The sequence below is a fragment of the Cherax quadricarinatus genome, chromosome 39 (assembly GCF_038502225.1).
Source record: "Cherax quadricarinatus isolate ZL_2023a chromosome 39, ASM3850222v1, whole genome shotgun sequence".
Classification (NCBI taxonomy): Eukaryota; Metazoa; Arthropoda; class Malacostraca; order Decapoda; family Parastacidae; genus Cherax; species Cherax quadricarinatus.
This window is the reverse complement of record NC_091330.1, coordinates 19,226,016-19,251,913: the sequence shown is the minus strand read 5'-3', so window position 1 is coordinate 19,251,913 and position 25,898 is coordinate 19,226,016. Positions and strand designations below refer to the sequence as shown.

At 45.7% G+C, this 25,898-nt stretch overlaps 1 protein-coding gene across 7 annotated transcripts in view; it reads left to right on the top strand.

Annotated features, from left to right (window-relative positions):
- Positions 1 to 25,898, top strand: part of LOC128696384 (transient receptor potential channel pyrexia) — a 235,169-nt gene that overhangs the window by 130,962 nt on the left and 78,309 nt on the right. The window contains exon 1 of one of the 7 annotated variants that reach the window (XM_053787634.2): positions 9,700 to 9,838. The exons of 5 other annotated variants lie outside the window; for them this stretch is intronic. The gene's annotated coding sequence lies outside the window, so the exon portion shown is untranslated. One more of the 7 variants, XM_053787635.2, reaches the window with a different exon arrangement.

Genomic DNA, 25,898 nt, shown 5'->3' with positions numbered 1-25,898 from the left:
TGTAGTGCTAGTAGACACCACCGTACATGTAGTGCTAGTAGACACCACCGTACATGTAGTGCTAGTAGACACCACCGTACATGTAGTGCTAGTAGACACCACCGTACATGTAGTGCTAGTAGACACCACCATACATGTAGTGCTAGTAGACACCACCGTACATGTAGTGCTAGTAGACACCACCGTACATGTAGTGCTAGTAGACACCACCGTACATGTAGTGCTAGTAGACACCACCGTACATGTAGTGCTAGTAGACACCACCATACATGTAGTGCTAGTAGACACCACCGTACATGTAGTGCTAGTAGACACCACCGTACATGTAGTGCTAGTAGACACCACCGTACATGTAGTGCTAGTAGACACCACCGTACATGTAGTGCTAGTAGACACCACCGTACATGTAGTGCTAGTAGACACCACCGTACATGTAGTGCTAGTAGACACCACCGTACATGTAGTGCTAGTAGACACCACCGTACATGTAGTGCTAGTAGACACCACCGTACATGTAGTGCTAGTAGACACCACCGTACATGTAGTGCTAGTAGACACCACCGTACATGTAGTGCTAGTAGACACCACCGTACATGTAGTGCTAGTAGACACCACCGTACATGTAGTGCTAGTAGACACCACCGTACATGTAGTGCTAGTAGACACCACCGTACATGTAGTGCTAGTAGACACCACCGTACATGTAGTGCTAGTAGACACCACCGTACATGTAGTGCTAGTAGACACCACCGTACATGTAGTGCTAGTAGACACCACCGTACATGTAGTGCTAGTAGACACCACCGTACATGTAGTGCTAGTAGACACCACCCTACATGTAGTGCTATGTAGTAGTGCTAGTAGACACCACCGTACATGTAGTGCTAGTAGTGCTACACCACCGTACATGTAGTGCTAGTAGACACCACCGTACATGTAGTGCTAGTAGACACCACCGTACATACTAGTAGACACCACCGTACATAGTGCTAGTAGACACCACCGTACATGTAGTGCTAGTAGTAGTAGTGCTAGTAGACACCACTGTACACCACAGTACATGTAGTGCTAGTAGACACCACCGTACATGTAGTGCTAGTAGACACCACCGTACATGTAGTGCTAGTAGACACCACCGTACATGTAGTGCTAGTAGACACCACCGTACATGTAGTGCTAGTAGACACCACCGTACATGTAGTGCTAGTAGACACCACCGTACATGTAGTGCTAGTAGACACCACCGTACATGTAGTGCTAGTAGACACCACCGTACATGTAGTGCTAGTAGACACCACCGTACATGTAGTGCTAGTAGACACCACCGTACATGTAGTGCTAGTAGACACCACCGTACATGTAGTGCTAGTAGACACCACCGTACATGTAGTGCTAGTAAGACACCACCGTACATGTAGTGCTAGTAGACACCACCGTACATGTAGTGCTAGTAGACACCACCGTACATGTAGTGCTAGTAGACACCACCGTACATGTAGTGCTAGCAGACACCACCGTACATGTAGTGCTAGTAGACACCACCGTACATGTAGTGCTAGCAGACACCACCATACATGTAGTGCTAGTAGACACCACCGTACATGTAGTGCTAGTAGACACCACCGTACATGTAGTGCTAGTAGACATCACCGTACACGTAGTGCTAGTAGACACCACCATACATGTAGTGCTAGTAGACACCACCGTACATGTTGTGCTAGTAGACATCACCGTACACGTAGTGCTAGTAGACACCACCGTACATGTAGTGCTAGTAGACACCACCGTACATGTAGTGCTAGTAGACACCACTGTACATGTAGTGCTAGTAGACACCACCCTACATGTAGTGCAAGTAGACACCACCGTACATGTAGTGCTAGTAGACATCACCATACATGTAGTGCTAGTAGACACCACCGTACATGTAGTGCTAGTAGACACCACCGTACATGTAGTGCTAGTAGACATCACCGTACACGTAGTGCTAGTAGATACCACCGTACATGTAGTGCTAGTAGACATCACCGTACACGTAGTGCTAGTAGACACCACCGTACATGTAGTGCTAGTAGACATCACCGTACACGTAGTGCTAGTAGATACCACCGTACACGTAGTGCTAGTATTATTATTATTATAATCAAGGGGGAAGCGCTAAACCCGGAGGATTATACAGCGCCTGGGGGGGGATGTGGAAGGCATTCAGGCTTAATTCGGGGAACTGGAGCACAGATCCAATTCCCTAAATCAAGAACCCCTCACCAACATCAAGGAACCTTCCTTGAGGGGTGTAGTGCTAGTAGACACCACCGTACATGTAGTGCTAGTAGACACCACCGTACATGTAGTGCTAGTAGACACCACCGTACATGTAGTGCTAGTAGACACCACCATACATGTAGTGCTAGTAGACACCACCATACATGTAGTGCTAGTAGACACCACCGAACATGTAGTGCTAGTAGACACCACCCTACATGTAGTGCTAGTAGACACCACCATACATGTAGTGCTAGTAGACACCACCGTACATGTAGTGCTAGTAGACACCACCGTACATGTAGTGCTAGTAGACACCACCGTGCATGTAGTGCTAGTAGACACCACCGTACATGTAGTGCTAGTAGACACCACCGTACATGTAGTGCTAGTAGACACCACCGTACATGTAGTGCTAGTAGACACCACCGTACATGTAGTGCTAGTAGACACCACTGTACATGTAGTGCTAGTAGACACCACCGTACATGTAGTGCTAGTAGACACCGCCATACATGTAGTGCTAGTAGACACCACCGTACATGTAGTGCTAGTAGACACCACCGTACATGTAGTGCTAGTAGACACCACCGTACATGTAGTGCTAGTAGACACCACCGTACATGTAGTGCTAGTAGACACCACCGTACATGTAGTGCTAGTAGACACCACCGTACATGTAGTGCTAGTAGACACCACTGTACATGTAGTGCTAGTAGACACCACCGTACATGTAGTGCTAGTAGACACCACCATACATGTAGTGCTAGTAGACACCACCATACATGTAGTGCTAGTAGACACCACCATACATGTAGTGCTAGTAGACACCACCATACATGTAGTGCTAGTAGACACCACCATACATGTAGTGCTAGTAGACACCACCATACATGTAGTGCTAGTAGACACCACCATACATGTAGTGCTAGTAGACAGGGCCATTATATCAGAGAGCTATAAACAGTCATTCACCAGAGACTGAATTTTGACTGGAGTTTACATTCAAAGTTCTGTCATATATATATTTTAGGTAAGAGTGGGAACTCTGACTAGTGTAGGGCTAAGTAGTAATTCTCGTCAGGTTGATAAATTAGACACGTGTGCAACTCTTGGGTATCTTTATTTAGGAAACGTTTCGCCACACAGTGGCTTCATCAGTCCATACGTAGGAGAAACTTGAAGAACAGGAGGTAATCAGTCCCTCAACCTTGAGTCGATGTGTTCAGTCCATCAATCTTGAACAGAATGCGGCATATGAGCGGAGAAGCAGCTTATAAACCGTATGGACTGATGAAGCCACTGTGTGGCGAAACGTTTCCTCAATAAAGATACCCAAGAGCTGCACACGTGTCTAATTTATCAACATGTCGGTTCTCTGAACCATTCATCTACAAACCTGTCAGACACTGCAACTTCTTGGGATCTTAATACTTAGGAATTCTTCGCTTGCCTAATTCTTGGGCACGACCTACTTCCACATTGAACAAATGTGACACCACCTATGACTGCTGCACCTCTCCTGCCATACGGTTTATAAGCTGCTTCTCCGCTCATATGCCGCATTCTATTCAAGATTGATGGACTGAACACATCGACTCAAGGTTGAGGGACTGATTACCTCCTGTTCTTCAAGTTTCTCCTACGTATGGACTGATGAAGCCACTGTGTGGCGAAACGTTTCCTCAATAAAGATACCCAAGAGTTGCACACGTGTCTAATTTATCAACATGTCGGTTCTCTGAACCATTCATCTACAAATTCTCGTCAGGGTTCTCTAATGCTGGTGCAGTGGTATTAACATTCTGGTCCCACCCACTACTGGGAGAAGCGGAATGGGCACACAAAAGTGTGCTAAAGGGAGGTCGTTGGGAGGAAGGGGGGGGGGGGAGCGGTGGAGGGGCATGGAGGGAAAAAGTCACTGATTTATTTTTAGGGGGAAGTACGGCAGTAAGCTGTTGCAGCTTCCTGGAAGATAGTATTTCAGGACTGTGGTGGAGATGGCTGTTGGAAGTGGAGGTGAGGACGGTGATGGAGATATTGGAGGTGGTGGTGAATATGTTATAGGTGGTGGAGGGGGAGGGTCCTGGAGAAGAATTAGTGATGGTGGTAGCAAGGGATAAGGGTCCTGGTGATGATGCTTAGGAAGTCTATACAAGAGGTCACTGGGTGAGGGGGCAAGGGCAGAGGTCACTGGGTGAGGGAAGATGTCAGGGGTCAGGAAGGAGGTCGTGGGATGCTGAAGAGGATGTTCAGAGATGCTAGCAGCTGTGTGTGTGTGTACTTACCTAATTGTGGTTGCAGGGGTCGATTCACAGCTCCTGGCCCTGCCTCTTTACTGATCGTAGCTCTTCATAAAACAATGTATGTGTGTGTGTGTGTGTGTGTGTGTGTGTGTGTGAGAGAGAGAGAGAGAGAGAGAGAGAGAGAGAGAGAGAGAGAGAGAGAGAATGTCTTTCATCTCATCCCAGAATCACATGCATGTGCAGACGACTGTACACTGACATTCCCTTATCCAAGAGAAGAAATGCCAGCTGCTCTAAGCTACATCAATCACCAGCTGAGAGCTATATCAGCTTGGGGAAATAGATGGCAAGTAACATTTGCACCTGAGAAAACGCAAATGATGATCGTCTCTAGGCAGCATGATGGTAATGCTGGTGCAGTAGTAAGGATGAATGGGAGGGTGTTGGCACCTGGAGAAGAAGTTGATATCCTTGGGGCGAAATTTGACTCCAAACTAACCATGAAGAACCATGTTGTAAATCTTGCAAACAAGGCAGCCAGGAAGCTTACAGCACTTCGCCGTATCTCGCATCTGCTTGACAGTAAGGGTTGCAAGATTCTGTACGAGGCGCAAGTACGCTCACACCTTGAGTATGCTCCACTTTCTTGGTTTGCCTGCCCCCCCCCCTCTCATCTGCGACTGCTTGACAGAGTAGAGAACAGAGCAAGACGTCTCATCTCTCGCCTGGACCCATCCTGGATAGATCTGTCATTTCAGCAGAGCCTTCAACATAGGAGGGATGTGGGTGGCCTTACTGTTATGTACAAGGCCAATATTGTCGAAATACCACACTTGGATCCACTTCGAGGACAGCGTGAAACAAGCTTTTATGCCACAAGACGGGCAGAAAGCAGCAACTTCACTCTGGCTGTACCCTTCTCCAGAACATCACTCCATCTGAGATCATACATACCCAGGATGACTCGAGTATGGAACACATTCGTACAGCATAATGATGTCAACGAGATAAAGTCAGTTGATCAAATGAAAATGCTGGCCCACAGATGGCTCCAACTTCATCCTGTTCCCTACTTGTATGTCTCATAACAATAAAAATGCTTTCAAATGAGCTGATGTAGGTAACAGCTCTTAGCTTGCCAATAAAGTTAGGAATCCTTAACCTGTAAATAGCTTGTCAATAAAGCCAGGGATCCTTAACCTTGTCAAACCCTGTGTAAAAAGAGAGAGAGAGAGAGAGAGAGAGAGAGAGAGAGAGAGAGAGAGAGAGAGAGACAGACAGACAGACAGACAGACAGACAGAGACAGAGAGAGAGACAGACAGACAGACAGAGACAGACAGACAGAGAGAGAGAGAGAGACAGAGAATATCCAGTAATCCCTCAGCATCACGCTCTAACAGTACAATCATAATACAACATCACATCCTCATCGTTTACCATCTATCCGACGAGCCTCTACAATATATACTTTCAAGGGGAATGTTTGGAGTCTATCTGGAGAGTGTTAAGGGGGTCAGCGCCCCCTCGGCCCCGTCCATGACTAGGCCTTCTGATGAACAAGGGCCTGATCAACCTAATCAGTGTAATCCGGGTCTACTGGTAACCCCTTTATGCATAATGGGAGGCCGTTGAACGGTCTTAGTGACTCACGACACCCCCGCTTTTTATTGGGGGTATGTATGTGTGCAGATATGGAACCAGTTCCTGTAGGATTTTCGCCTGCTTTGAGTGTATCCACTAGTGTACAGCAGTATTCCAGCCTAGAGAGAACAAGTGACTTACAAGTATCATCATTAGCTTGACATCCCTTGTTTTAAAGATTATCATTATCCATTGTATAATTTTCATCGCAGTTGTAATAATAACTGCTGTGATCCTTGATTACCTGAAGGGTGTTCTGAGGGTCAACTCCCCCACGGCCCGGTCCATGACCAGGCCTCGCGGTGGATAAGGGCCTGATCAACCAGGCTGTTACTGCTGGCCGCACGTAAACTGACATACGAACCACAGCCCGGCTAATCAGGTACTGACTTCAGGTGTCTGTTCAGCTCCCTTTTGAAGACAGCCAGGGGTTTATTGGTAATCCCCCATTTGTATGTTGGGAGGCAGTTGAACAGTCTTGGGCCCCCGACACTTACTGTGTTGTCTCTTAGCATACTCATGGCGCCCCTACTTTTCACCGCCTGCCAAATCTTTTCCGTGTGATTTCCGTGTACAGATCTGGGACTAGTCCCTCTAGGAATTTCCATGTGTATATTATTATGTACCTTTCTCGTCTGCGTTCCAAGGAGTACAGGTCAAGGGACTTCAACTGTTGCCACTAATTTAGGTGCTTTATTGTGCTTATACGTGCAGTGAAAGATCTCTGTATATTCTCCAGGTCTGCAGTTTCGCCTGCCTTGAAAGGGAAAAGTTAGTGTACAGCAATATTCCAGCCTAGAAAGAACAAGCGATTTAAAGAGAATTATCAGTGGCTTGGCATCTCTAGTTTTGAAGGTTCTCATTATCCATCCTATAATTTTCCTAGTAGATGTGTTAGATACATTGTTGTGATCTTTGAAAGTGAGATTCTCTGACATTATCACTTCTGGGTCCTTCACATTAGTTTTACGCTCTAGTATGAGTTGTAATTTGTTTTATAATTCGATCCAATTTTCATTTCCACGAGTTTTCCAAAGTGGAGCAATTGAAATTTGTCCTCATTGAACTCCATATTGTTTTCTGACGCCCATTTAAAGATTTCGTTAATGTCCGCTTGGAGATTTGCAGTTTCCTCGATGGATGACACTGTCATGCACATTCTGGTGTCATCCGCAAAGGACACGGTGCTGTGGCTTACATATCTGTCTATTTCATATATGAGGATGAAGAAAATGATGGGGCGAGTACTGTATCTTGTAGAACAGAGCTTTTCACTGTGGCCGCCTCTTACTTTACTCTGTTTACTATTACTGTTTGTGTTCTATTTGTTAGGAAGTTATAGATCCATCTACCAACTTTTCGTGTTATTCCTTTATCACGCATTTTGTGTGCTATAACACCATGATCGCACTTGTCGAAGGTAAGATCCTCTGACGTTATCACTCCCCAGTCCTTCACGGTAGTTTGTCGCTCCATTCTGTGGTTACGATTTATTTTATACTCCTTTCTAGCTTTTATTTTCTCAAGTTTTCCATAACGGATTAACTGAAATTTGTCCTTACTGAACATCATATTGTTTTCTAGGGCTCATTGGAAGACTTTGTTTAAATCCTCTTGGTGATTTGCAATGTCCTCAATAGATGACACTCTCATGCAAATTCCAGTATTGTCTGCAAAGGAAGACACGGTGCTGTGGTTTACATATCTATATAAGAAATTAGGATGAGGAAAAGGATGGGGGCGAGTACTGCACCTTGAGGGACAGAACTGTCTAGTGTTTGGAGAGCAATGTTTGAAGGGCAGTGTTTGAAGGGCAGTGTTTGATGGGCAGTGTTTGATGGGCAGTGTTTGATGGGCAGTGTTTGATGGGCAGTGTTTGAAGGGCAGTGTTTGATGGGCAGTGTTTGATGGGCATGGACATCAAGAGGTTGAAAGGATGGTCATACATGTTGTAGTTGATTAAAATACAATTGGAAACTTTGAGACGACGTTTCGCCTGCGTAGCAGGTTTTATAGATACCTAAATCTGCTATACAAGGGAAACAGTGTTGAGATAATCCACTTGCTGCCTGTGTGTCTTTCACCTACTACATGCCGGTATTTCCATAACATTTACTGTCACAGGTGGTCGTGCAGGTGGCTTCCGGAGTTGAAGCTTAACAAATCCACGCTGGTGAATATCAGAAAGAGAAGACCTGTGACAGAGTACAGACCGGGAGAAAAGCAACTCCATCACAAAGAGAAAGACTTTAGAGTGAATACCACGCGAACCATCTCGGCTGCTATACCTAATTAATGTTTTCGGAGGCATGGAGTCCTTACCTGGTCAGGTACGAAGACTAACCGGAGAAGGTCTAGAGGTTCACAACGAAACTAAATACTGAAGGAGACTTAAGGATACTGTAGGAACTTGGCCTTTTGATCTTGGAAGAGTGATGAATGAGTAGAGATTTGATAACATGGTACAGAGTCATACACTGACATGAGGGGAACGAGAACATTGGGTCATACATGGAAGCTAAAAACAGACATCGTGGAGTTACGACCATTTATTTTTTCTGTTATTACAGAAATAAAATAAATAAAACGAAATGGAAGCAGTGGGAGGTAAATTTATAAGCAGTTTCAAGAGTAAATATGGCACAGACTATGAGGCTAGAACCCAATGCCGGACGACTGTAGGTTACAAGACGAGGAGAGAGCTGAGACTCGACCTTTGCAACCACAAATCGGTGAGTACACGGCTCTTACCACACTACACCTCACCTCCCTACACCCCACACTTCACTTCCGGGACCCTTTAGTCGGTGTCAGGTCAGGTGAGGGAATTAAAACGGGGGAAGAATGACGTAGTTAGGATGGGATTTATGTAGGCGTGAGATGGGAGCCAGGTGTGTAGTTGAGTAAGGAATGATGTAGTGATGAGAACACCTTGGTATATGGTTGAGTAAGTGATGAGGAAAGTTAGGTGTAAGGGTGACTGAGTGGTGAAAGTTAGGTATATAGTTAAGGAAGGTTATATGTATGGTGGATGGAGTGATAGAAAAGGATAGGCGTGTAGTTGAATGAAGGGTGACTTAGGGGATACCATAAAATTTGGTTCGGATTTTTAACCCCGGAGGGTTAGCCACCCAAAATAACACAAAAAAATCGGTGCGCCATCAAGGACTGTCTGTTTGATTTCCATTGTGGTCGTCATTCTTGTCTCCCAGGATGCGACCCACACCAGTCCAGTAACACCCAGGACAGAGGCGGACGTGGTTTATTGTTACATTGTTTCTGTGTAGTCATCAGTCACGGTGTTTGTACCAGCGGTCACTAACTAACAATATTCCGTGATATTGTGTATTTCAAGTGATGTGTGATAAAGTGTGTGTGTGTGTGTGAGGAGCACAGGGGCAGGTGGAGTGTCCACGTCCACCATGCAGGACTTAACACGTACGTCAGTCCATGGCTGCTGACGTCATCACAACCAATGCAGACATGACACATTTATCAGTGTTGTCAGAGGTGGCCTGAACACAGTGCCAGAGGAAACTGACTTGGCAACAGCGCCCCTTTTCGTGCAGCCTTAAGAGTGGCCACCCGCGGCCGCATCAGTTCGGGCGGCTCGCCAGAAACGAACACATCACCGATCTCTTTTTCTTACCTTACTGAAATTTGGGTAACTGGAAAGTAATCAAAGTAGGTAAGATGAACCATAAATACAGTCTGTAGCAAGTTAATGTGAGGGGTGAGAGAAGCGTTATCGTGCAGTGTTGAGCAGACATGTTGCAGAAGCCTCCCTGCTGCTGGATTTTTCTTGAAAAAGTTTTAATCATGACGATCGATGTAAATTTAATATGAAACATTTAATGAAGCTCAGTATTTGTAAGATACTCTATCTGAGCACAAGTTGTGAGAGAATTGTGCGTTTTGGAAGGCAGTTGCTTCAGGTCAAGTAAGTCGGGGCGCTGACAGTATTACTCTGCTTCCTCTCGCATGTTTAACGCAAGTGATGCTAGCTGTGTCTTGTTCTTCTCTTGCTATGGTTCCCATCTTTATTACTGTGGCAGTGGCATCTTGTTATATTAGTTATCTGGTAATCTTCAAAGTTGTTCAAGTAGAAAATGAGTGACGAGAGTTGATGTAAATATTGATGCTAGCTAGCCATGTCATGCTTTTATTTATGTCAAGTGTATGGGTGTCTTTGTATATTTTGGCGTGTTGGAAAAGGCACAGCGGTAGCGGTGTGTCATGTATGGTTTTTCCTGCATGGTATCCTGCAAAAAATCCTTATCGGGACCACAATGGTCACTGAATCAAACATGGCGGATGTCACTTTCTCTCGAAGGTCACTAAAGTACCTCTTTGTTGCTGAATCATTTCTATTTTTTATTGTTCTGTAAGTTCGAGTGTGTAATTTTATGTGCGTGGTGTGGAGAGTAGAGAGGAAGGGATGGTTGGCTGGGTTATTCTTGGTACAAGAGTGCTGCTAGTGGTGGGTGTGGTCACCACCCTCCTGGGCCACTCACACCCCCATCATAACTAATTTTGTTCACGTTCAGCATATAAATTAATTTTTTTATGAGTGTCTTATATAGGAACTTGTGTGCAAATAACCCAGTAAAGTTAATCTAATTTCCTTTAAGGTTAGTTTTTTTTTTTAGACTGGTGACGAAAAGGTTAGGTGCAGCAGCCTTAATGACCCTAGTACAGTTGATAGGCTGTAAAGCCCAGTAGTAAACAATACTGAAAGTTGACTTTAATGACTAATTTAGGGACTGAAGTATTTTACTTTAATAATTAAACTCCATTAACTATTATTAATCCCAATAAAAAAGTATGAAATGTGTATAGCAGAAACGACACATTATATAAACAGCTACATATAAGTATACATGTTTATGCAGAATAAGCCATATGCGGATGGCTTGTAATACATTGTTAAGATTACCTATTTGCGATTGTATTTCATACATGTGTATGTGTGCAGTTTTGTGCAGGTAAAGCAGCACTGAACATACTCCCTTCCTTACAAACTATGAGTCTCAAATAACACTGAATTTAGTTATGATGAATCTCTAAAATTATTTTTTTTAATGTTGTTGGGTAGCCTCGTGTGTGTGTGTGTGTGTGTGTGTGTGTGTGTGTGTGTGTGTGTGTGTGTGTGTGTGTGTGTGTGTGTGTGTGTGTATGTGTATGTGTGTGTGTGTATGTGTATGTGTGTGTGTTTGTGTGTGTGTGTGTGTGTGTGTGTGTGTGTGTGTGTGTGTGTGTGTGTGTGTGTGTGTTTACTCACCTATTTAGTTATGATGAATCTCTAAAATTATTTTTTTTGATGTTGTTGGGTAGCCTCGTGTGTGTGTGTGTGTGTGTGTGTGTGTGTGTGTGTGTGTGTGTGTGTGTGTGTGTGTGTGTGTGTGTGTGTGTGTGTGTGTGTGTGTATGTGTGTGTATGTGTGTGTGTATGTGTGTATGTGTGTGTGTGTGTGTGTGTGTGTGTGTGTGTGTGTGTGTGTGTGTGTGTGTGTGTGTGTGTATGTGTGTGTGTGTGTGTGTGTGTGTGTGTGTACTCACCTAATTGTACTCACCTAATTGTGGTTGCAGGGGTCGAGACTCAGCTCCTGGCCCCGCCTCTTCACTGATCGCTAATGGATCCTCTCTCTGCTTCCTGAGCTTTGTCATACCTCTTCTTAAAACTATGTATGGTTCCTGCCTCCACTACTTCACTTGCTAGGCTATTCCACTTGCTGACAACTCTATGACTGAAGAAATACTTCCTAACGTCCCTGTGACTCGTCTGAGTCTTCAGCTTCCAGTTGTGACCCCTTGTCCCTGTGTCCCCTCTCTGGAACATCCTATCTCTGTCCACCTTGTCTATTCCCCGCAGTATCTTGTATGTCGTTATCATGTCTCCCCTGACCCTTCTGTCCTCCAATGTCGTCAGTCCGATTTCCCTTAACCTTTCCTCGTACGGCATTCCCTTGAGCTCTGGGACTAGCCTTGTTGCAAACCTTTGTACTTTCTCTAACTTCTTGACGTGCTTGACCAGGTGTGGGTTCCAGACTGGTGCTGCATACTCCAGTATGGGCCTAACATACACAGTGTACAGTGTCTTGAACGATTCCTTATTAAGGTATCGGAACGCTATTCTCAGGTTTGCCAGGCGCCCGTATGCTGCAGCGGTTATTTGGTTGATGTGTGCCTCCGGTGATGTGCTCGGTGTTATGGTCACCCCAAGGTCTTTCTCCCTGAGTGAGGTCTGTAGTCTTTGTCCACCTAGCCTATACTCTGTCTGCGGTCTTCTTTGCCCCTCCCCAATCTTCATGACTTTGCATTTGGCTGGATTGAATTCGAGAAGCCAGTTGCTGGACCACATGTCCAGCCTGTCCAGGTCTCTTTGCAGTCCTGCCTCATCCTCGTCCAATTTAATTCTTCTCATCAACTTCACGTCATCTGCGAACAGGGACACTTCAGAGTCTATTCCTTCCATCATGTCGTTCACATATATCAAAAATAGCACTGGTCCTAGAACTGACCCCTGTGGGACCCCGCTCGTAACAGGCGCCCACTGTGATACCTCTTCACGTACCATGACTCGTTGCTGCCTCCCTGTCAGGTATTCCCTTATCCATTGCAGTGCCCTCCCTTTTACGTGCGCCTGATCCTCCAGCTTCTGCACTAATCTCTTGTGGGGAACTGTGTCAGAGGCCTTCCTGCAGTCTAGGAAAACGCAATCTACCCACCCCTCTCTCTCGTGTCTTACTTCTGTTACCTTGTCATAAAACTCCAGGAGGTTTGTGATACAAGATTTGCCTTCCATGAACCCATGCTGGTTTTCATTTATAATCTTGTTCCTTTCCAGGTGTTCGACCACTCTCCTCCTGATAATCTTCTCCATGACTTTGCACACAATACATGTCAGAGACACAGGTCTGTAGTTTAGTGCCTCGTTTCTGTTTCCTTTCTTAAATATGGGGACTACATTAGCTGTCTTGCATTTCTCAGGTAGTTGCCCAGTTTCAAGGGATGTGTTGAAGATTGTAGTTAGAGGCACGCACAGCATCTCTGCTCCTTCTCTAAGGACCCATGGGGAGATGTTGTCCGGTCCCATCGCCTTTGAGGTGTCAAGGTCACTTAAGAGCTTCTTCACCTCCTCCTCAGTTGTTCGTATGTCATCCAACACTTGTTGGTATATTCCCTCTTGATGTTATCTTCTGTGCTGTCTTCCCACAGCCCTTCCTGTCTCTACTGTAAAAACTTCCTTAAATCTCCTGTTCAGCTCCTCACATACCTCCTGATCATTTCTTGTGAGTTCTCCACCTTCTGTCCTTAATCTGATCACCTGGTCTTTGACTGTTGTCTTCCTCCTGATGTGGCTATACAACAGTTTCGGGTCAGTCTTGATTCTCGATGCTATGTCATTTTCATACTGTCGCTGGGCCTCCCTCCTTACCTGTGCGTACTCATTCCTGGCTCTGCGACTGATCTCCCTATTTTCGTGTGTTCTCTGCCTTCTGTACTTTTTCCATTCTCTATTGCATTTTGTTTTTGCCTCCCTACAACGTCGGGTAAACCAGGGGCTCGTTCTGGTCTTCCCGTTGTTACTGTTGCCCTTGGGAATAAACCTTTCCACTGCCTCCTTGCATTTTGTTGTTACATATTCCATCATTTCATTTACTGGCTTTCCTGCCAGTTCTCTGTCCCACTGGACCTCCCGCAGGAAGTTCTTCAACCCTATGTAGTCCCCTCTTTTATAGTCAGGCTTTTCCCATTCAACTCCTGTTATTCTCTACACTTGCAGCTCTACTATGTATTCAAAGCACAGAACCACGTGGTCGCTAGCTCCTAGGGGACTCTCATACTTGATGTCCTCAACATCTGAGCTGCCCAGGGTGAACACAAGGTCCAATCTTGCTGGTTCATCCTCCCCTCTCTGGTAGTGTCCTTAACATGTTGGTGCATGAGGTTTTCCAGCACCACGTCCAACATCCTGGCTCTCCATGTTTCGGGACCCCCATGTGGCTCCAGGTTTTCCCAGTCAATCTCCCTGTGGTTGAAATCCCCCATAACCAGCAACTTTGCTCTGCTGGAGTGAGCTCTTCTTGCCACCTCAGCAAGTGTGTCCACCATTGCTCTGTTGCTCTCTTCATATTCCTCTCTTGGCCTCCTGCAGTTCTGTGGTGGATTATACATCACTGCAATGACCACTTTGTGTTCCCCAGACTGAAGTGTACCTGCTATGTAGTCTCTTTCTCCCGTCTCATCTATTCCTTCCATTTTCTCGAATTTCCATCTGTTTTTTACGAGCAGAGCAACCCCACCTCCCCCCCTGCCCCTTCTATCTTTCCTCATGATCTGGTATCCTGGTGGGAAGATTGCATCTGTTATTGTCTCCATGAGTTTTGTTTCTGTAACTGCTATGATGTCTGGGGACTTCTCATTGATTCTTTCTTGCCATTCCTCATGTTTATTCGTTAATCCATCTGCATTTGTGTACCAAACCTTCAACTTCTGTTCTAATACTGTAACTGTGGTGCGGGGGGTGGAAACAGAGGGATCGGTGTGTGATGGTTGGTTTGGATTGTTCAGTTGCCTTGGGGGTGTCGTGGCTGGAGTCCTTCTGCAGGTGTTTCTGTGGGGTGCACTTGTCCTTCCATTTGATCCTGGATTATTCTGCTCTCCTTTTTCATTTCCTCCCATTTCTCCTTTCGTTTTTGAACTCTCTCTTTCATTGTCTTCCTTTCGTCCTGTGTTCTGTCTCGATCGAGGTACACACTCCGGAACTCCTGCTTGCCTCTCAACCGTGCTTTCTCCTGCAGGATCATGGCTCGGGTTGATTCTGCCTTGAAAATTACTTTGAGAGGCCGATTCCTTTTCTTTGTGAACCACCCAATTCTCCGAAAATTTGCCACCTGGGTCATGTCCCCCTCACCTATCACCTTCATGATATCTTCAATTGCTTTTTTCTCCTCCTGCTTTCTTTCATCATAAGTTTCCCCTTTAGCTTCATCTAGCCCATAGACAAACACGGATCTTTCCCTTTCCACCTCCCACTGTGACTCCCATTGCATCCTCTGATGTGTTTTAGTTCCTTCCCGTGGAGTGTTCCTTCCTTCAGTCCCTTCCCTAGTTATTGCCCCTATGCTTCTTGGTTTATCCTTCCTGCTCACCTGCTCCTGGCCCCCACAGGTATCTGGTAAGGTCCTTGCACATGTCCTAGTTCCTTCAATGTCTTCCAACCTCTCATTCTGTCCTAGTGTGCTCCCTGTCTTTATTTTGGCCCCATGTGGGTTTGACAGGACCTCTGCATACAGTTTAGTTTCCATGCTTCCTTCAGACCTGTTGTCTGTGTTTGATGTAGCCATTGCCGATGCTACTTCTGTGATATCTTTGTCTCTGTGCTGTTTCAGATGTCTCAGCTCCTCTTCTAATCTCTCTATCTTGATTTCTGCTGCTGTGGCCTGTTGCTTCCACCTTCTGCGTTCTGCTGCTAACCTCTCTTCCATCTTCCTTTCCAGCTCATCTAGTCTCCTTCCCCAGTCTTCCTCCCTTTTTTTGAGCTCTACATCCCATTCCTCCCTCCCAGATTCGTCCTTGGAGCCCCTTGTCCTCATCCTGGTTAGGGGGAGGGGAATAGATGGTTAGGAGAGGGGATGGATGGTTGTGGGGGAGGGGGAGGATGGTTATTGGAGGGGTAGAGATAGTTGGGGGAGTGTGTGTGTGTGTGTGTGTGTGTGTGTGTGTGTGTGTGTGTGTGTGTGTGTGTGTGTGTGTGTGTGTGTCATGTGTGTGTGTGTGTGTGTGTGTGTGTGTGTGTGTGTGTGTGTGTGTGTTTGTGTGTGCGTGCGTGTGTGTGGGGGTGAGTGTGGGGGGGTGCGTGGGGGTGCGGGAGTGGGGGGTGGGGGTTCGGGTGGGTGCGTGCGTGTGTGGGGGGTGCGGGGGTGGGGGTGCGGGTGGGTGCGTGCGTGTGTGGGGGGGAGTGTGGGGGGGTGCGGGGGGTGGGGGTGCGGGTGGGTGCGTGCGTGTGTTGGGGGGGTGAGTGTGGGGGGTACGTGGGGGTGCGGGGGGTGGGGAGTGGGGGGTGGAGGTGCGGGGGGTGGGGAGTGGGGGGTGCGGGGGTGGGGAGTGGGGGGGTGGGGAGGGTGGAGGTGCGGGTGGGTGCGTGCAGGAAACAAATCTATGCTCATTGTGTTTGTAATACTTTGTTTTATGAGTAAAGTTTGTGTCTTGTGATTTAGTTTACGCATCCTTTGATCCCACTCCAGTTGTCTGCCATACCATTCTTTCTGATCCCACTCCAGTTGTCTGCCATACCATTCTTTCTGATCCCACTCCAGTTGTCTGCCATACCATTCTTTCTGATCCCACTCCAGTTGTCTGCCATACCATTCTTTCTGATCCCACTCCAGTTGTCTGCCATACCATTATTTCTGATACCACTCCAGTTGTCTGCCATACCATTATTTCTGATACCACTCCAGTTGTCTGCCATACCATTATTTCTGATACCACTCCAGTTGTCTGCCATACCATTATTTCTGATACCACTCCGATTGTTTACCATACCATTCTTTTCTTAGATCCCACTACAATTTTCTGCCAACCATACCATTTACGAAGAAATATTTTATAGTGACCTTCATACTCCGCTTTTATAGTTTGTTGTGTATGCTTGTTATTATTATTGATAGGATATTGTTTATACAACTTTCTTGCATCCTCATATCATCTGATCTTTTCTTCTTGTCAAACACCGAGGTTATTTCCTGCATTAAAAGTTTTTATCATGTGTTTACTCATCAGATTATACGCACCATTTTGAACTAGTGAGGTGAGGGTCGATTCTTAGCTCCCGACCCCTCCCATCCCTATTATTCTTGACTTATCTTAGTAACAGTATCCTAGAACTCCAGTAGATTCACCAGACAGGGTCTCCCATGTTGACTCTGGTGTTTCGTTACCCTCATCCTGACAATCTCTGGTACTTTGGGCAGGATGGGTCAATAATATCGGCCTGAAGGTCATTCTCTAATCTACCACTCTCTTAATTAAATCTAGGGAATATGTTAGCCAACTTCCAGTTATACTGTGGTCACCCTGCCGTCGAGTTTTCATTTAGTTATTTAACTTATATTATTATCATTATTATAATCAAGGGGGAAGCGCTAAACCTGGAGGATTATACAGCGCCTGGGGGGGGGATGTGGAAGGCATTCAGGCTTAATTCGGGGAACTGGAGCACAAATCCAATTCCCTAAATCAAGAGCCCCTCACCAACATCAAGGAACCTTCCTTGAGGGGGATTTAACTTATATAAGTAACATTTTCAATATATATGGATATATGATAAGTTAAAGCATAATATATTTCTTTCAGATATGAGTAACATACGTATTTATATAATAAGTGACTCGCTGATTGCTTGCGTAACTTTTCAAGTTAATTTCTTAAATTAAGTTAGGTTAGGTTGAGTTAGATTATCGTTAATTCTGATTACCATTTTATGGAGTGGTTATTGTCATTGTAACAACAGACAATACTTATGACGTCCTTGTGTCCTCTCATCTATATTGTCAGTATCGTTATATCGTCTACTTTCATTCATACAAACGTGTTTACCTGGAGAGAGTTCCGGGGGTCAACGCCCCCGCGGCCCGGTCTGTGACCAGGCCTCCTGGTGGATCAGAGCCTGATCAACCAGGCTGTTACTGCTGGCTGCACACAAACCAACGTACGAGCCACAGCCCGGCTGGTCAGGAACCGACTTTAGGTGCTTGTCCAGTGCCAGCTTGAAGACTGCCAGGGGTCTGTTGGTAATCCCCCTTATGTGTGCTGGGAGGCAGTTGAACACTCTCGGGCCCCTGACACTTATTGTATGGTCTCTTAACGTGCTAGTGACACCCCTGCTTTTCATTGGGGGGATGGTGCATCGTCTGCCAAGTCTTTTGCTTTCGTAGTGAGTTATTTTCGTGTGCAAGTTCGGTACTAGTCCCTCTAGGATTTTCCAGGTGTATATAATCATGTATCTCTCCCGCCTGCGTTCCAGGGAATACAGGTTTAGGAACCTCAAGCGCTCCCAATAATTGAGGTGTTTTATCTCCGTTATGTGTGCCGTGAAAGTTCTCTGTACATTTTCTAGGTCGGCAATTTCACCTGCCTTGAAAGGTGCTGTTAGTGTGCAGCAATATTCCAGCCTAGATAGAACAAGTGACCTGAAGAGTGTCATCATGGGCTTGGCATCCCTAGTTTTGAAGGTTCTCATTATCCATCCTGTCATTTTTCTAGCAGATGCGATTGACACAATGTTATGGTCCTTGAAGGTGAGATCCTCCGACATGATCACTCCCAGGTCTTTGACGTTGGTGTTTCACTCTATTTTGTGGCCAGAATTTGCTTTGTACTCTGATGATTTAATTTCCTCGTGTCTGTACAGTGATTGATTTGTGTTTGCAGTTGTACTGTATCTTCGTTGCTGGTCCTTCCTCTGTAATTTCATTGAACGCATTATTAGCTTCTAGCCACTTAATCCTGATCATAACTACTCTTTAAGTTGTGTATGGAGTCTTCCTCAGCTATTTTCCCGTCCATATTATTCCAGTTACTACTACCGCGAAGCTAAGAAGTGCTTCCTAAAATTTTTTTTTTTGGTCGTGCATTCACAATAGTCAAGTGTATCATTATAATTCCTCCCAGTATCTTGTGTATCATTATCATGTCTCTCCTAGTCTCCTCTAGAGTAGTCTGGTTGAATTCCTTTACTCTCTCCTCTCCTCTCCTTTTCAAGGTTGTGGATGTGCTTGATCAAGGGAACACTCCATGCTGGTGCTGCATGACATACTAAGTATACAGAGTAATAAGGCACTCTTTATTGAAGAATATACGATTGAATTGCTAAGTTACACTGTAGGTGTGTTTAAGTTGATAACTATCAAGATCTTTAGTTATCTTTAAATTCTCCCACAGTCTGTATTTTGTTTCTGGTTCCTTCTACTGATCAACAGCACTGTGCACCAGTTTGGATTAAACTACAACAACCACTTCTTTGACAGTGCCACATATGCAAGTCTTTCTGGAGACTGTCTGCCCTCTTTTATTCATATTTTTCTCAGTATTTGCTTATCTACAAAAATAAGAGACAAAATATGGAAAAAAGAACAGTAGCCATAGAAGTGATCACTGAGGCATCCCACTTGTTGCTTTCACCTATCCTGCTTCACTTTAGGCAGCCACTTTCATAGGAATTTCCCTGCGTGCATTTCATTATGCATGAAATCTTGATAAATTTTAATATTCACTATTCTCCGTTAGGTTAGACTAGCTGCAGTGCATCCTCACACACACAATAAATAATGTATAGGATGGGCTGCCTCCTGAGACTTCCTTATTGTCACAGTCTTATGTCGTTCAGTGACCTACTGGAGTACTTTCCCTCTCACCACTACTTATTTGTGTACTCAACAAGTGTTTCAGGGGGGACTTGTATAGCTTGTGTGCTCAGCAAGTGTGTTTCAAGGGGGACTTGTCTAGCTTGTGTACTCAACGATTGTTTCAGGGGGGACTTGTCTAGCTTGTGTACTCAACGATTGTTTCAGGGGGACTTGTCTAGCTTGTGTACTCAACGATTGTTTCAACTTGGGGTACTCAACGACTTGTCTAGCTTGTGTACTCAACGAGTGTTTCAGGGGGACTTGTCTAGCTTGTGTACTCAACGATTGTTTCAGGGGGGACTTGTCTAGCTTGTGTACTCAACAAGTGTTTCAGGGGGGACTTGTCTAGCTTGTGTACTCAACGATTGTTTCAAGGGGGACTTGTCTAGCTTGTGTACTCAACGATTGTTTCAAGGGGGACTTGTCTAGCTTGTGTACTCAACAAGTGTTTCAGGGGGGACTTGTCTAGCTTGTGTACTCAACGATTGTTTCAGGGGGGACTTGTCTAGCTTGTGTACTCAACGATTGTTTCAGGGGGGACTTGTCTAGCTTGTGTACTCAACGATTGTTTCAGGGGGGACTTGTCTAGCTTGTGTACTCAACGATTGTTTCAAGGGGGACTTGTCTAGCTTGTGTACTCAACGATTGTTTCAAGGGGGACTTGTCTAGCTTGTGTACTCAACAAGTGTTTCAGGGGGGACTTGTCTAGCTTGTGTACTCAACGATTGTTTCAGGGGGACTTGTCTAGCTTGTGTACTCAACGATTGTTTCAGGGGGACTTGTCTAGCTTGTGTACTCAACGATTGTTTCAGGGGGGACTTGTCTAGCTTGTGTACTCAACGATTGTTTCAGGGGGGACTTGTCTAGCTTGTGTACTCAACGATTGTTTCAGGGGGGACTTGTCTAGCTTGTGTACTCAACGATTGTTTCAGGGGGGACTTGTCTAGCTTGTGTACTCAACGATTGTTTCAAGGGGGACTTGTCTAGCTTGTGTACTCAACAAGTGTTTCAGGGGGGACTTGTCTGTTCAGGGGGGACTTGTCTAGCTTGTGTACTCAACGATTGTTTCAGGGGGGACTTGTCTAGCTTGTGTACTCAACGATTGTTTCAAGGGGGACTTGTCTAGCTTGTGTACTCAACGAGTGTGTTTCAGGGAGGACTTGTCTAGCTTGTGTGCTCAACGATTGTGTTTCAGGGGGGAATTGCCTAGCTTGTGTGCTCAACGATTATGTTTCAGGGGGGACTTGTCTAGCTTGTGTGCTCAACGATTGTGTTTCAGGGGGGAATTGCCTAGCTTGTGTGCTCAACGATTATGTTTCAGGGGGGACTTGTCTAGCTTGTGTGCTCAACGATTATGTTTCAGGGGGGAATTGCCTAGCTTGTGTGCTCAACGATTGTGTTTCAGGGGGGACTTGTCTAGCTTGTGTGCTCAACGATTATGTTTCAGGGGGGACTTGTCTAGCTTGTGTGCTCAACGATTATGTTTCAGGGGGGACTTGTCTAGCTTGTGTGCTCAACGATTATGTTTCAGGGGGGACTTGTCTAGCTTGTGTACTCAACGATTGTGTTTCAGGGGGGACTTGTCTAGCTTGTGTGCTCAACGATTGTGTTTCAGGGGGGACTTGTCTAGCTTGTGTGCTCAACGATTGTGTTTCAGGGGGGACTTGTCTAGCTTGTGTGCTCAACGATTGTGTTTCAGGGGGGACTTGTCTAGCTTGTGTGCTCAACGATTGTGTTTCAGGGGGGGAATTGTCTAGCTTGTGTGCTCAACGATTGTGTTTCAGGGGGGACTTGTCTAGCTTGTGTGCTCAACGATTGTGTTTCAGGGGGGACTTGTCTAGCTTGTGTGCTCAACGATTGTGTTTCAGGGGGGTGTTTCACTTGTCTAGCTTGTGTGCTCAACGATTGTGTTTCAGGGGGGACTTGTCTAGCTTGTGTGCTCAACGATTGTGTTTCAGGGGGGACTTGTCTAGCTTGTGTGCTCAACGATTGTGTTTCAGGGGGGACTTGTCTAGCTTGTGTGCTCAACGATTGTGTTTCAGGGGGGACTTGTCTAGCTTGTGTGCTCAACGATTGTGTTTCAGGGGGGACTTGTCTAGCTTGTGTACTCAACGATTGTTTCAGGGAGGACTTGTCTAGCTTGTGTGCTCAACGATTGTGTTTCAGGGGGGACTTGTCTAGCTTGTGTGCTCAACGATTGTGTTTCAGGGGGGACTTGTCTAGCTTGTGTACTCAACGATTGTGTTTCAGGGGGGACTTGTCTAGCTTGTGTGCTCAACGATTGTGTTTCAGGGGGGACTTGTCTAGCTTGTGTGCTCAACGATTGTGTTTCAGGGGGGACTTGTCTAGCTTGTGTACTCAACGATTGTTTCAGGGGGACTTGTCTAGCTTGTGTACTCAACGAGTGTGTTTCAGGGGGACTTGTCTAGCTTGTGTACTCAACGATTGTTTCAGGGGGACTTGTCTAGCTTGTGTACTCAACGAGTGTTTCAGGGGGACTTGTCTAGCTTGTGTACTCAACGAGTGTGTTTCAGGGGGGACTCGACTCTACTCCTGACCCCCCCCCTTCTTTACTACTTTGATTGGCATCACTAATTTCCGGCCTCTTTGCCCTTATCATATCTACTCTTGAAGCTGATCAGTTTCCGATTGAGAACCATGTTAAATGTTTTCCCGTGGCCTGGCAGGCAACGCTTTAGATAAGATAAGATTTTGTTTGTATTTTTAAATCCCGGAGGGTTAACCACATAAGGATAATCCAAGAAAGTCAGTGCGTCATCGAGGGACTGTCTTATTTCCATTGTGGTCCTCAATCTTGTTCCCCAGGATGCTACCCACACAAGTCGACTAATACCCAGGTACCTTCTTGCTAAGTGAACAGGGATAACAGGTGTAAGGAAACGCGCAATGTTTCCACCCTTGCCGGGGATCGAACCACGAAAACTCAGCATGTGAAGGGAGAGCGTTGCCTACCGGACCATGGGACACTCGCCTTAACACACGTGTCCGCGGTTCGATCCCCGGAAAGGGTGAAAACATTGGGCGTGTTTCCTTCCATTTGCTGTCCCCGTTCACCTATCAAGTAAGTAGGCATCCGAGTGTTAGTCGACTGGTGTGGGTCGCATAATGGGGGACAAGACTGAGGACCCCAATGGAAATAAGACAGTCCTCGATGACGCACTGACGTTCTTGGGTTATCCTGGGTGGCTAACCCTACGGGATTAAAAATCCCAACAAAATCTTATCTTAACTTATCTGTGTCCACCAAGCTGCAGTCCACCCATCATTATTGTTTTAACTGTCTCTGTAATGCTCGTAGAATTTTATTATTATTATTGTCGTTGTGAATCGCTAAACCCATATGGGTCATTGATGATTGAGATACAACTCCAGTAGGGTCATAAAACTGTTTTTCATCAGTAAAGGCGTTTTAGATTTTGCTTCCCTATCCATCTTCCAGCAATTATTTCAGTACGGTGTCTCCAAGACACTTGATAAAAAACACTCTTATTTGAACTGTTAACCAGGAGGTTAGCAACCTAGAATAACTCAGGAAAGTCAGCCAGTGTGGCAAATACTCCTGCGAGAAATATCCTCAATCTTCAACCCGTTCTTCTAATAACTATGTCACACTTTCACATAGGGCAACCACTGCCTGCGGCTTATCTGTGTCATATTTTAACTGTTCAAGGCTTCCCCAGCAGTACCCAGTTGACTGTTTTTTACAATAGTGTCATGTTGACTGCGTATTAGAGTAGACAGTACAGCAGTGTGGAGTCTCTGCTCTAGGTCCAGTATTTTAACTTCCCACTGTTGGTTTCAACAGTTTCCTGCCTCGTACGAGCGCAGTGTAATTAGTGTTAATTTATTATATTCACAACAATTGCTAGAACAAGCTTATAAGTCTTCAAGAAGAAACTGGACAAGTACCTCCGCCAAGTACCAGATCGGCCAGGTTGTGATGGATATGTGGGCCAGCGGGGCACCAACAGCAACAGCCTGGTTGACCAGGCAAGCACCACAAAGCCTGACCCATGGCCGGGTTGGGTCATTAGCTAGGAACTGTGTTGATCGTCGCTGTACTCTACCAGTAAGAGAAACAAGAAAAAATCTGCTGTTATAAATTGTAAGATTATTGTAAGGTTTTACCAGTAATTATCAGCAGTGATACTAATCTGTAGTAGCTGTCATGGTTCTGTTCTTGCGGTTCTTGGTCAGACAAATAGCAAGCATCGAACTCAAGCTAAAGGAATCTTATAGGAGTCAGGAATCGCGGGAAGAACTAAAAGCCATAAATGAAATCGAAAGAAACCCGAAGTATTTCTTCTCCTATGCCAAATCAAAGTCGAGAACAACATCCAGTATTGGACCCCTACTTAAACAAGATGGGTCCTACACAGATGACAGCAAGGAAATGAGTGAGCTACTCAAGTCCCAATATGACTCAGTTTTTAGCAAGCCGCTAACCAGACTGAGAGTCGAAGATCAAAATGAATTTTTTATGAGAGAGCCACAAAATTTGGTTAACACAAGCCTATCCGATGTTATCCTGACGCCAAATGACTTCGAACAAGCGATAAATGACATGCCCATGCACTCTGCCCCAGGGCCAGACTCATGGAACTCCGTGTTCATCAAGAACTGCAAGAAGCCCCTATCGCGAGCCTTTTCCATCCTATGGAGAGGGAGCATGGACACGGGGGTCGTCCCACAGTTACTAAAAACAACAGACATAGCCCCACTCCACAAAGGGGGCAGTAAAGCAACAGCAAAGAACTACAGACCGATAGCACTAACATCCCATATCATAAAAATCTTTGAAAGGGTCCTAAGAAGCAAGATCACCACCCATCTAGAAACCCATCAGTTACACAATCCAGGGCAACATGGGTTTAGAACAGGTCGCTCCTGTCTGTCTCAACTATTGGATCACTACGACAAGGTCCTAAATGCACTAGAAGATAAAAAGAATGCAGATGTAATATATACAGACTTTGCAAAAGCCTTCGACAAGTGTGACCATGGCGTAATAGCGCACAAAATGCGTGCTAAAGGAATAACAGGAAAAGTCGGTCGATGGATCTATAATTTCCTCACTAACAGAACACAGAGAGTAGTCGTCAACAGAGTAAAGTCCGAGGCAGCTACGGTGAAAAGCTCTGTTCCACAAGGCACAGTACTCGCTCCCATCTTGTTCCTCATCCTCATATCCGACATAGACAAGGATGTCAGCCACAGCACCGTGTCTTCCTTTCCAGATGACACCCGAATCTGCATGACAGTGTCTTCCATTGCAGACACTGCAAGGCTCCAGGCGGACATCAACCGAATCTTTCAGTGGGCTGCAGAAAACAATATGAAGTTCAACGATGAGAAATTTCAATTACTCAGATATGGTAAACACGAGGAAATTAAATCTTCATCAGAGTACAAAACAAATTCTGGCCACAAAATAGAGCGAAACACCAACGTCAAAGACCTGGGAGTGATCATGTCGGAGGATCTCACCTTCAAGGACCATAACATTGTATCAATCGCATCTGCTAGAAAAATGACAGGATGGATAATGAGAACCTTCAAAACTAGGGAGGCCAAGCCCATGATGACACTCTTCAGGTCACTTGTTCTATCTAGGCTGGAATATTGCTGCACACTAACAGCACCTTTCAAGGCAGGTGAAATTGCCGACCTAGAAAATGTACAGAGAACCTTCACGGCGCGCATAACGGAGATAAAACACCTCAATTACTGGGAGCGCTTGAGGTTCCTGAACCTGTATTCCCTGGAATGCAGGCGGGAGAGATACATGATTATATACACCTGGAAAATCCTAGAGGGACTAGTACCGAACTTGCACACGAAAATCACTCACTACGAAAGCAAAAGACTTGGCAGACGATGCAACATCCCCCCAATGAAAAGCAGGGGTGTCACTAGCACGTTAAGAGACCATACAATAAGTGTCAGGGGCCCGAGACTGTTCAACTGCCTCCCAGCATACATAAGGGGGATTACCAACAGACCCCTGGCAGTCTTCAAGCTGGCACTGGACAAGCACCTAAAGTCGGTTCCTGACCAGCCGGGCTGTGGCTCGTACGTTGGTTTGCGTGCAGCCAGCAGCAACAGCCTGGTTGATCAGGCTCTGATCCACCAGGAGGCCTGGTCACAGACCGGGCCGCGGGGGCGTTGACCCCTGGAACTCTCTCCAGGTAAACTCCAGGTAAACAACGTACTCGCCTATTTGTGGTTGCAGGGATTGATTCATAGCTCCTGGCCCCCGCCTCTTCACTGATTGCTACTAGGTCCTCTCTCTCCCTACGGTGAAAAGCTCTGTTCC